A 13,374-nucleotide genomic window follows, 5' to 3' on the forward strand; every position below is an offset into this window, starting at 1 on the left:
CATTGAGAAGAGAAGCTGAGTTGAAGATGTCTCCTAAGGACGGCTTGGAGAGAAAAACCTGGGTTAAAGTCATGGCTCTCAATTCATGGACGACTTCCCTGGGCTTCAGTTTTTATTTCCCTAAAAGAGTGGTTGGACTAAGTGATGTACAATATTTCTCCCCATACTTACATTCTATTGGCCCTTGATTTGAAAAAAGTATGTATGAGAGTTCCCATCATGGCTCAGCGGTAACAAACCTGACTAGTAGCCATGAGGATGCAGGTTCAATCCCTGGCTTCACTCAGTGGGTTAAGGATCTGGCATTGCTATGGCTGTGGTGTAGGCCAGCAGCTACAGCTCTTATTTGACCCCTAGCCTGGGAACTTCTGTATGCTGCATGTGCAACCCTAAAAAAAGAAAAAAAAGTATGTAGACAGGACTGTTCTAAGTTCCACGTTGTAGTGTCATTTTGAGAATCCTCTGTGTCCACAATTGTGTTGACCATTGAGACTATATGTAGAATTAGAAATATTTTACTCTTTTTTTTGGCAAACTCATTGATTTATAATCAATTATTGGAATAGTTAATAAATAAATACGTAAAATATTTTGATGTAAACAAAATGTGACTTAGTTGAATTGGAAAACTATGTTTTAATTTTTTAGTTCCATTATCAAAAATTATTTTTTAAAGAAACTCATAATAGGTTGGTATGCATTAGTAGCTATTTCTGGTAGGAAGTTAGGGGGAGACATACTCAGAACTCTGTACCTTTTCTCTACTACATTATAAAATGTCTATAACCTATTAGTCCAAATATGCAGAAACATTATGCAAATGGTATCATTCTGCTTAAATGACAAACCTGGAATGATAAATGCCTTCTCTGGTCAATTAACCTCTGCCAGAGCTCTCAGTGACTAAAAGATATGCTGTGGAACACAGTCTCAAGTAGCCTATAAAATATATGAATTACAAATCTTTTGAATAGGATAGTATTTTGTTAGAAATCTACCAACTCCTTTTAAATCTACAGCTCCCTATTTCTCAGAACATTTACCAGAGGCTTGAGCAGAAACTGGCTCATAAACAGTTTTCTTAACAAAGCTTTCAGATCTTTGTTATCACAAAAAGAGATAAAAAGTCTGAAATCCTATGATTCCGGCATCATCTGTTATCCTACATCAACGTCAAGCTAAAGATTTCTGGAGAGGATTTTGGCAAAGTGCAATTGTGGATTAACCCACAACATTCCATTAGATAAGTGACATAATAGGGGATTTTAAACATTGAGTCAGAGGCCTGGCCTCTAATCTTATGACTGATTTTCTCTATGACCTTCAATTAGTTGCATAATCTTTTTTCAGTTTATGAATCTGTTATCTGTGATACGTGGACACTGTTTTTGTTGGTGGTGATGGTGGTGGTGGTTTAGGAGTATAAGACATGCAAGGTGCTCTTATTTCTCATGTTTGAGGAAGATGCATTCTTCTTTACATTTCTGCTAAAAGATTTCTTTCTCTTTAAGCACACCAGACTTCTGTACATACCAAGGATGCATTAAATTGGATGAGGAAGTTCCATCCTAAAAAGAGCAAGAAACTTTTGGTAAAGAAAGTTCTGGCATACACATCATAGCAAGTGTGATGCAGCATGATTGGATATGCATAATGGTTTACACCTCTTTGAGTCTTAGCCTCTACTGTGACCTACAACTTTGTTGAATTTTGTAGACCATAAATCAGATATTTCAGAAGAATATAATCACTGTCATGCAGTTTAATTTCTTTTTGGCAATTTCTAAAACTTTCTCTACTCCAAGTCCTTCTTTCTGCAAAGGGTATCTTGCCACCCAATTGAGACCCCATGACTTTTTCAGTGTCCTGAAGGACCTTTGGCCCAGCACTTGAGTCTACATATTTTTCTTTTAAACGGCTCCTTACAATGGCTTTTAAAGATGGGCTTTAGCACACTTTGCTAGTACTTCATACTAATATTACACTCATATTTGAGGCTTTATGTCGTATAAAATTAAAGTGTTCTTTAATTATCCATTTTGCAAATTAAAAATGCTACATGTGGTGCTTCATGATTTGGTTCATGAGCATGTCCTTCATTCTTTGTAATGCCATACTCCACTCCAATGTTATGCTTTACTAGTAGCAAGCTATGATTACCCAGATGCAATATGGTGTTATCTCCAAGCCACGCTCTATGCTTCCCTTCTTCTTGGGATGCTTTTCCCACACTCTTCCTACTTAGCTCCTGCTTATTCTATACTCCTCTGTGTGGACTTTCTCTTTTGCAATTGATCTTTCCTGACCTCACTTCCTTCCTCGACTAAGCTAAGGACCTCTCAGCACATTCTCCCAATATCCTGTAGTAATTCTTTTTTTTTTGTCTCTTTTGCCATTTATTGGGCCGCTCTCTCGGCATAAGGAGTTCCCAGCCTAGGAGTCCAATCGGAGCTGTAGCCACCGGCCTATGCCAGAGCCACAGCAACGTGGGATCCGAGCCACGTCTGCAACCTACCCCACAGCTCACGGCAACACCGGATCTCCAACCCACTGAGCAAGGCCAGGGATCAAACCTGCAACCTCATGGTTCCTAGTCGGATTTGTTAACCACTGTGCCATGACGGGAACTCCAGTAATTCTTACTGTACAACTCTTGTCCTGTTTATATTTGTGTTTAAAATAGTATATCCATTAGACAGTGCTCTCCTTGAAGACATGACTGGGATTTTCTTAATCATTGTATTCCGATTACACACAATAAATGTGTGTAATGGCACACAGTAATGATAAATATGTGTTTAGATGAATTGAGCTGCTTGAAAGGAAGAATGAAATTGTAGACTTATGCAAATTTTCATGTATACTTGGTGTCCCAGTAGCTATTTTTTGGGATAGCTGGGCACTCATGTGTAACTCTGGGAAATGCTAATTGGATAAATGACTAGGATAAGGAACTATTTCTTAGTCTAGAAATAAAGGCCATATATAGATATTCACGTCTATATGAGAGAGGAAAATGGACTCGGGGGAGGTGGGCAACAAAATAAGCTTCTTAATTATGCAATATACATCTCTCAGCTAATATCCCATATAAAACAAAGAAAGGACTTCCAGGCCTTTAATGCTCCAAATTGCTATGGTAGTAGCACCATCATTCTTGGCTCTTTGAGTAGTAGGATTGCAGGGGAGAATGGCTTGACACTAGTAGGCAGATTGCCAAGGGGCTGGGAGAGTTTACTGAAGCATTTTGTTACTGACACTGAAGAGATGATTACAGATCTTGAAGCAGGAGAACCTACCATACCATGGCAGTGAGATTCATTGGTTTCCAGAGAGTTGCATTTTGACTTTTAAAAGGAGATTTTTAAAAATGATAGTCAAATGCACGTCGATGGGTTAAAAAGAATAGCCATTTTAAAAGTGAAAGGGTAAAAGCTGCTAGAGAGTGAATTCAAATCCATGCTTCTTAGCAACCAGATCAGATTTCACCCATAAAAGAAGGCTAATGCTACAATAATAATAATAATAAAAGCCACTTTGGTTCTCTAGAGAATACAAAAGCTTACTAGAGAAAAAGAACCATTTTGAGTTCTTTAGATGAAAGGCATGGCATGGATATAAAGTATTTTTATAAAAAGAGAAGGACAAGGAAGAAGTGATGTCTAGACTGGATAGGTTATCTTGAGATATATGAGAATAATTGTCAAAGTCAAAATGAGAGAAGATCATGACAACTATAATCATTAATGTATTCAGCAGTTATTTTCATTTTTTATCATAATGGATATGATTTTCTTCCCTGAATCAAAGTAAGGGATGTAAAGGGAGACTATATGGATGACTTGGCAACTCGAGAATATTTCCTGAAAAGGTTTTCACAGGGAAGAGAAATGAAAAGTTGCAAATAAAAATGTCACTAATGTATTACAGAGTTAGGTGTCATTTATCTTCATACAAAGTTTCAGTGAAATTCTACATAAGTACTTGGTTTTTAGTGATTCAACTAAGTTGAGAACATCAAGGCACTTATGCATTGTTCCTTGATAATTTAAGATCAGAAGATTCATCATAAACAAAACACCTAAAAAAGAAAAAAAAACCTCAAAACCAACAAAAGAACTATTTTTAAAAGAGGAAAGTCAGTGGCAAAAACATCACTTCTGGTGATATGATTAAAGAAATTTACTACTTAAACTAGAACTTTTATTTCCTCCAGAAAGAATTAAATGATGTCTTTTTGTGTAAATGTGAAGAAAGGGAACTCTGGGGTGTGAAAGAAATGATTCTATTAATATGCCAGAAGCAATGAATAGATTATCCTCAGGGAGATGCAAGTATACTTTTGAGTGGACACAAAAAGATTCATGGATGGGGGTAGGGGAAAGAAATGCAAATCAATGTTTTGTGGATAAACAAATAACCCAAGTTTTCAAGTAGAAAGAATAAATTTAGCAGAGAGATTTGTTGCCTTGGTTTGAACAGACTGTGATGCAGTTGTTATCTGCCCAGGTTGTTTTATCATGGTTGCATTTTCCCTTGAAGCCAGACCCCATATGGTAAGAGATGATTTAACCTTATATATCTCACTATCATTAGGCTAATGAAATTGGTCAAGGCCACATGCATTCTAAGTCTCAGCAAAATTGAAGACAATCAAAGTAAAATGTTCTAATAGATTTTTGCTATTCTTGGAAAGAAAGAGTGAAAGAACTAAGGAGTGAATAAAAAAAATCTTCAGGTACATGGGATTCTATTTCAGAAATACTATTGAATTATTGAAAAAATTCTAAGAAATATTATTGCTTATTCAGAAATACTATTGAATTATCAAAAATAATTTAAAGAAAGATTATTGCTTATTCTACATTATTATAGAATTTTATGGCCACGGAAAAAATTTTCCTCTGATATTTGTGAAAATCCAATATGGAAATACAAAATATTATACATTTGTTTCTTAAGTGTTCCTTTTATACACAAAAATTTCCAGTTTTTAGAGTTAAGAGTTTTGAAACTTATGATGCATGGACATGGAAAATAGGTTAGTTAGTTCTGGAAAGTTTATTCTTGAACTTAGAATAACTTCTAGAAATTCTAGCCAATTTATAATTGCTAAAAATGTTGAATCAGTAGGAGTCATAATGAATGCTTTCTGACATAAGATTTATAATGACTTATGTGCAGTTGAGGGAGATATCATTTCATTTAAAATCTTTGGATAGGTTCTCAGCGCTAGTTAAGAATAATGCAAACTCATTTTAACTTTGCTGTATTAAATAATATTACAAACTGTTATGTGGATAATTCATTGAAATTACTGAAATTGCTCTTTATATAGGTAGGTAATAACTACATAATATTGTCTATAAAGTAGGGGCCACTGGTGAAAAATGCTCAAATTGCTGTCCAAAGGCTGAAGTTATGATACAGTACAGAGCAACCCTCAGTAATTAATGGAAGTACCATCTGCAATATATTACAAATGAGTCAATTTAAAGCTCTGTGTGGAATTCTCTAAACACAGTAGTAGCTACATAGACTTGGTGAAATAGAGAGTTTAGAAATTATCTGCTACATTTATCAGCTTAGGTAGTCACTGTGGATAATTTAAATCCTACAACACTTTTCCTCTCTGAGAATTAGATATGCTTGCTATGAATATTCTATATAATAGCTTTAAATTTATATATCTCTTTGCTTGATTTAGTTATATTGGCTTTAAAAAAAGGCCAAGATGGGTAGACTGGTGAGTAGTTCTCTCCCCTACATTTTACTCCCAGGTCTTAGGAAAAAAAAAGTATGCTATTAACTTTGCCAGAGCAATGCATGATGTAAAGCTTACTGATAGTTGTTAAGTAGCATCACACTGATATAATATTCTTATAACAGATAAGCAAATTCACATACAAAGTCATTCCTGCTAAGAAATTTTCTAAAATAAGAATTGGGTTATATTCAATCCAATACTGAATGAAAAGCTAATCGAAGAATTAAAATTGTAGTGTTTTGTAATTAATCACTCTTCTCAAGATGTTTAATTCTACATTTTGTGTCTAGTACTGAATGTTTTTCCAAATATAATATATCCTCATGAGTGCTCTAAGATTTGACCAAAGTGAAAAATAGCAAATAAATGTTTTGTGGAAGTAATGCAAACAGAAGTAGACAGTTTAACAGGATATTTATAAAAGTATTTTATAAGCATAGGTAATAAAACTAATTAATGTTCTTAATAAATTGTCATTTTACCAGCAAAAGAAATATGCCCAAACTCTTTAAAAATATCAAACTGATTTTTGTCTTCAATTTTTCTGTTTCCTTTTTGCCTGTGATATTAATGAGCCAAAGTTAAACCATTGATGATTATGCATAATGTGACTTCATTTTATTGTTTGAAGGTACAAACGCAAGGATTTTTCCCAGTATGTCATTATTAATAGAATTAGTGCTATTTCAACTTTTCGCTTTCAATTGCTTTGCTTTGAGTTGCTGTTTTTTTAGTAGTTGTACATGAAGTTACCACTTACAAGCACTTTAACAATTTTCTGTCATCCCAACATTAAGTTACTCATAAGTTCTGTAGTTAGCATCCACAGGGCTGGGGATTACTGGATACTCCAAGTATTAACCCATTTTAATCCTATTCTGTTCTTTCCCAATGTTCTCATGTTAGAAGCAAGTTACACCTTTTAACTGTTGTCAGGACATGAAAATAATAATTGTAATTTTAACACTTTACATTATTTCAAATGTATTTCATCAAGATGGTATTACATCTTCATGGTACAAATATCCTCCATCCCCTTTCTTACAGAGGACACTCAAATACATGTGTAGGTTACAGGAAATTCTTCAGTATCTACAATGTTGGTAAAGAGCTAGAGACTCAGATAAGCTCTGAGACTTTGTATCTGCCATTACGGAAGCTGCCATCAGATGCTTGTGGCAAACTTGAAAATTGCCTTGTACTTCCTTTTCTCTCCAGGGACTTAAGGCTGGGAAGCAGGGATTTATTCATAATTGAAATTTTTGTCTTCTAATTAATCTCTTTATTTAAAATGAACATATTGAATTAAGAAAATCTCCTTACGACGACTAAGCAAAGAATTTTAGTTTGAGGAAGGTTTAAAATATAAAACATCTCTTTCATGGCTCATCTATCTCATCACCCTCTGTACTTTTTCTAAAATTGATATATACTTATATACTAGTGTTCTTGGTCCTGTTGTCCCCTTGCACATATAAGTCTATCCTACAGTTTTGTGTCTTCAGGTCATTTTATCTGAAAGCCTCACTTCTGGCTACTCTGAGGCTTACCTGGGGTGAGTGGGATATCAGGTCACTTTACATGCTAGGCTATGATTTTTTTCACTTATGTGTTTAGTGGTGAACCTCCTTGTTTCCCAAATGTAGCAGCTGGGACAGTGACTGGAGCATGAAAACTCTCTGTTCTTGATTCCTCATGATTCTGAACTAGAAAGCACTCTTCTCAAAGATGGCAGCTGTGGGATTAGCTTTATTCTTATAAATTAACACCATGTCATCTCAACTCACCCTCAAGTCTTCTTCCTAACACAAAAAGGATTTTCATGGTGTAAAGCTAGAATTATAAAGAAGGGCCCTGAAGCCTCCTAGAAATTTTCCAGTTTGTTAGGAGGCTTTTAATATAGAATTTTTGGAGACATACTCTATTTAGATGAGCATTATAGTAGATCAAGTGCCTGGTGATGGAAGGGAAACATGGCAAATATATTGCGGAGACTATTCCATCACTTTGGCGGTAGATGTCTGGATGATTCTTTTTTGAGATTCATGTGTCTGATATGTGGAAGACTAATAAAGTTTTACAGACATTACCAATGATGAATCTTTGCACTTTCACATGCAATCAAACTCCCATGAATTCAATTAATAATGATGACATTAATATAACCATAACATATTAAAGTAAAAATAACAGTTGATGAAAACTGCAGTCAACCCAAGACATTCCCATTCATCTGACAACAAAGCTTCCTTCCCTAAAAATGTGGGAGTGTGAAAGCACATACACATTGTACCTCGGTGTTGTGCAACAACCAAATTTCTTAATAGAAGACTTAATTTCATCCTGTGTGCTCTAGTAATGAGCTGGCATTTGTTTATGAACTGGGAGCTTCAGAAACTTTAAGACACATTTAATAAGCCATTCAAAAGGATATTTAGTAGCCTTCGGTAATTTGTAAAAAGAAGTTTCCCAGGAAGTGGGGAGAGGATTTGTGATTTGCGTACAGTCTGTGGCTCATCAAGCTAACCCTGTGTGAGCTGAAAACAATGCACATATCTCACAATCACCATTTCAGTTGAACCCTCTTTTTGCAGATGGAAAGAAAATGAGGAAGTGCCTGACCAAGTTGTACTAAAGATAAATATTTTTCTTTTTCTGTGGGATATTTGTTTGATTATCTGAATTCCGAGGTTATATACTAGACCCAGTTTTCTTATGTGTTAAAGTCTTTGCTTAAGAGCATCTGTAAGTAGGGATTTCTCCCCATAGTGGAGCTGTTTATTCTAGTACAGGACAATTGTGATTGTTTGAAAGTTGAGTTGGATGGTTGGCTGAAATCTGTCTCATGGTAACTTCTATTTATTTATTTATTTGTTGATAATGATGAAGTTTGTTTTATTTTGCTATCATACGTCTGAGTGTTTTAGGCCCATGACATGGCCACATCTACAAATTTTAATTTGCAAAGCAATAGGAATGAAATTCTTTGGAGTGAGTTTATTCCTGGTTATTTGTATTATAGAGATTGTCCAGAAGATTTCTTTCCAAAGAGAGCTGCCTCTTCTTCACTATGTGATTTTCCTGGAAATGGAAATTGCCCAGGAAATGACAGGACTTATATTTATTTGCTTAGCTAGTAGGAGAGCAAGCAGACACAAAGAGTTCATCTCTGGTCCAAATCACTGATAATTTCCCCAAGACTAAGTACTGAGAACTCAAGAATTCAGAAGTTCCAACTCCTTCACTAGGTACTTTTGAAGTACCTGAATACCTAATAATTTCTTTATAGCTTTCTAACACATGTAGCGATGGCTCTTTTGCTTTCTATCATCACCATATTACTGGAGCACAAACAATATTTTGATGATGTAGTTATACTATTGGGAATTTGTTAAAATAGTGATTTGTAATCATTTTTGTCAAAAGCAGTCTAGAAGCCTTATCTGTCTGAAGCAGTCCACCAGTAGACAATTTTTAAAGAGATAACCTAAAATGCTGAATAAGACTTGCAAATAATAAAAGGAAAACGCTATGTCACTGAGGTAGAGGGAAACTTGGAGCCTGAGTGCTATACACATTTCTTCAAAGGTTATAGGAATGACAGCTATTAGCAGGCTGAAGGTACAATACTTTAAGAACTAATACAGAGCAGTCTGTGCTGCCTTTTGCCCTAACATCTCACATCACATTCCATTTAGTTAGACAGCTATTGAACTCGAAAGAACTTCAGAGTTTCTTTCAAGTTTCTTTTTCTACCTTATCCTTTTGGTGTTAAAAATATATTAAATCTCTTGGGAGCCATTTGAATTATTCTATTAAATTCTACAAGATCTTAGTAATTGTTTTCTGTCACTCCCCTCATTATCAAGACCACTTTTAAGTCTTAGAAGCAATGGCATGGTTATAAAAAAAGGAAAATAGAGATGCATCAGGATAGATAATTTGGATGAAGGCCCATTGCTCAATTATGTGTCAGAATATTGGAAGGTGACTATGGCAAGAATAGGAATAAATACATTTGTAGTATTTAAATGAGCAAAAGAAAATATTAAAGGAAATCAATATCCTGTGGAAATCATTTCATTCTACTGAATTGTGTTTTGGAAGCATTCATCTCTGGAAAGATAAAACAATTTTTTAACAATTAAAAAAATGATCCAACCAAATTTAGAATATATGCAATTACAGATCATCAAGCTGCCAAATTGAATTAACTTTTAAAATGTATATTAATTTTATCTTTTATTTATTAAAGAGTGTTATTCTTTCAGAGAGAAAGAGAATCCAAAGAAAAGATGCTTAAAAGTAATGCTTCTTACTCACACCCACCAAAGGTCGCTTTATTTATCCAAGGATAAGGACTTTCTTTCTCCCATTTATTTTTTATTGAAGTTGGACCGCAGCCTGCATAGACTTTCTTTTTCCTTTAAAGATACCGTTTTCTGCCTAATTGTGCCTAGCTTCATTTACACCCTGAAAAGAATTGTGTTTGAGCTTATAGACTCAGGAGACTCTTTCACTCAATAGCCAAACTCCAGCCATAGCCTTTTGGGATGTTTGGGTAAATGTAAGTGAAAGCTCCTTGTGTTTGTCTCTGTACTCCCTTTAAACAAAAGTTTAACGCAGGACACTATGGGGATATTTAAAGAAATTTATCTGTAGAACTGTCTTCCAGATAAAATCTGAAAAATACTTTTTGGACTGCAAAAGTGTTCATCAGTCAGCAGAATTTCCATTAGTGCCTCTGATGTTTTCAAGACACCTTCTCCCCATAATAATAGGTAAAAAACTACATCTGCTTGCAGGAGATAATGACGTTCCTTTAAAATTTTCCATAAAATCTTAACAGCTAAGGATTAAGAAGGAGAGGGCAAATCAAGGACAGAAAATTTATTTCACTTCCAATGGAATGCTGATTCAAATCAATTAGCTTGTGACTGAGGGAGATGATGAGTTTATGCCTGTACTCAGTGGGAAAAGGTTCTGTGATTGATTTTTGATGTTGGCTATGGTCATGGAGAGCAAGGCTCATATTTGAACGTAGGTTCTAATGTTGACATATTTCACCTTTAGCTTAAATCATCATCATCAGGTTGGTAAAGATCTACAATTATACTGACTTCTTTGGTTTTCTGATCTGCATTTATCTTCTCTTAATTTGGGCTGCCTAGGCCCAAATGAAGACTCAATTCATCAGACTCTAAGGCCCTTGGATCTCTATAATAAATGAAATGTTAGAATCTGAGTAATAATTGAATATTTAAGAACAGGCCATCTTTGCTAACTTGGTCCTCAAGTTCCAAAACAAGGGATGTGGTATTGATATTGTGATCATATCCATATTTTGTGTTATAGTTCTAGTTGAACAGCCTGGCTGCCTCTCCTTGGGAACCCTGTGTATTACACTCCAATACTTTTGTGTACTACTTTGGTCTACTCTCTCCTCCAGGAAACAAAGGTCATGTTTTAAACACAAACCAGAGAACTTCCAGATTCTCTGCTTTTTTTCCCCCAGTTACAATTTCTTAATAATAACGTCCCTCAGACCTTATTCTCCTCATCTTGCCTGTTGCTGGGTCTGATTCATTTCCTGTTCTGGCAAGTGTGGCTGGACTGTCTCTTGTTAACCTGCTTTCACCACAGGCTGATCTGCTGCCTGATAGCTCCCTTTCATTTAGATATTGTGCCTGTCATCTTGTAGGCTTTGAGCTACTCTAGCCTTTATTAATTTGTGGGATGAACTCATAGTGCTTCACATGCTCTTCAGCTTCATTGAATTGGTTGCTAAAATAAAATAGAGATTGGTATTTCTGTTAGATGTGATTTAAGATAGAAAAGAAATAAGGTATCTAACTGGGTGCATGTATTAATAGAGGGACCTCAAGTGACATGATACAAAGCAAATTGAAGGAATTTATTTTAAATGCAGTATTGGGTTACAAAGATTCATTGAACAAGCTCAGCTCATACCTAGAATAGAAATCCCATCCTAGACTCTCAAATTAAATAAGCAAACTTCTGCAAAAAATGAAAAGCCTGCTGAAGAAAATTAAATACAAAAGTGGATAAGATGCAGGTGGCTATTACTTAGAAAATACTCCAACTTGTACCAATGGAGATGAAGAACCTGGAGAGGAGAATGCTGATCTAGTGAAGCAGATGGTCCAAACAAACGGGAGCTGGGAAACCAAAGCAGAAAATCTGGGAGGAGAGCCAGCATCTACAATGGATTAATAACAGAGAACAAACACCTTGGCAACTGTGTCAGACAGCTAGGAACATGAATTGGCACTACTCAGCTCATTGTCTTGGATGTATCAGAAAAACTAGAGGGACCACCCATCTGTAGATGCTCATATCTACAGTTTCTGGAGTGAATTAGAGTCCTCCTGGTGCCAGGAAGCCTCTTGAAATTTGCATATAAGCCACTGCTGGTGCTATTTTTATTCAAATATATCAGCAAACTAGGGAATTATGAAAGATATTATATTAAGAAGTTGTAATCTATAGTGGGAACCTTTAAAGGAGAATCAGTAAAATGAATGCACAACTTATTTAGGGATTGACTGAGATATTGTACTTTTCACAAATAGTTATGTTTTTGGATAGATAACAGACATTTTTGAGGAGTTCTTAAAAGATAGAGAAAAGAGCACGTTAAAAACTCCCTTGTTCTGCCTGTACAGTGTTGTAAATATTAATTCAGTGAATGATTTTTTTTAAATATTTCAGTAGTGCGACTTTGATGATGAATCCTATAATTAATTCTATGCAATAAAAATTCATAATCTAACCAGATTGTATTATTATTTACTCTTTGCAATTTATTTATTGCTTGTATTTTACAGTCGTAACATAGGAGTTGGATCTTTGGCGACACGGTCTTGAATTACCCAATAACTTGCTGTGTGACTTTGGATAAGTTAGTTAGGTTCTCTGAACCTTATCTTCAGAGGGAGGCTTATAATATTTACCTCAAAAAACATATTAAAACTATGAAATGAAGTGTATATAAAGTGTTTAATATGGTTTTTGGCATGTGGTAAGCTGTCAATAGTGAAAGACAGCTTTTTTTTCTGTCAGTGCTACACATACGTAAAAATAACTGCACAATTATTTTAAAACCTTCATATTAACTAAAAATGATACCTTTAGTAATGAATTAATGATGGAATTATTATTTTGAGAATCTGACTTTCCTAATACTACAATATCAAACTTTGGACCTGGTTTGATTTTTTTTAGAGTTGTATAATAGCTGTCTCTATATGGGCTAATGGAGATATGAGGGATTATTTGGTAAATTAGACTGTGTATGCAAATAGACTTTCATACCTTGACCCCAGATAATAAGACAGAAGGCCTGAGCATTTACTTTAGATATAGCTAAATTTTCCTCCAAAAGAAGATTATACCAATTTACAATATTACCAGCCAAAAAAAAGGAAAGAAAGAAGAAAGACTGTTTCTCTGTCCTTTTATATTGCCAATTGGTGGCTAAAAATTATATCTCATCATTGTTTTCATAGACATTAATTATTAATGAGCCTGAGCATCATTTTTATATGTTATTGGCTATTTACTTAGCTTCTGTAAATTTTTGATCT

The 13,374-nt window shown here is 34.9% G+C and overlaps 1 protein-coding gene across 1 annotated transcript in view; it reads left to right on the forward strand.

Annotated features, from left to right (window-relative positions):
* Positions 1–13,374, forward strand: part of NXPH1 (neurexophilin 1) — a 306,225-nt gene that overhangs the window by 197,784 nt on the left and 95,067 nt on the right. The gene's annotated exons all lie outside the window — the stretch shown is intronic.

This window comes from Phacochoerus africanus, chromosome 11 (genome assembly GCF_016906955.1).
Source record: "Phacochoerus africanus isolate WHEZ1 chromosome 11, ROS_Pafr_v1, whole genome shotgun sequence".
NCBI lineage: Eukaryota > Metazoa > Chordata > Mammalia > Artiodactyla > Suidae > Phacochoerus > Phacochoerus africanus.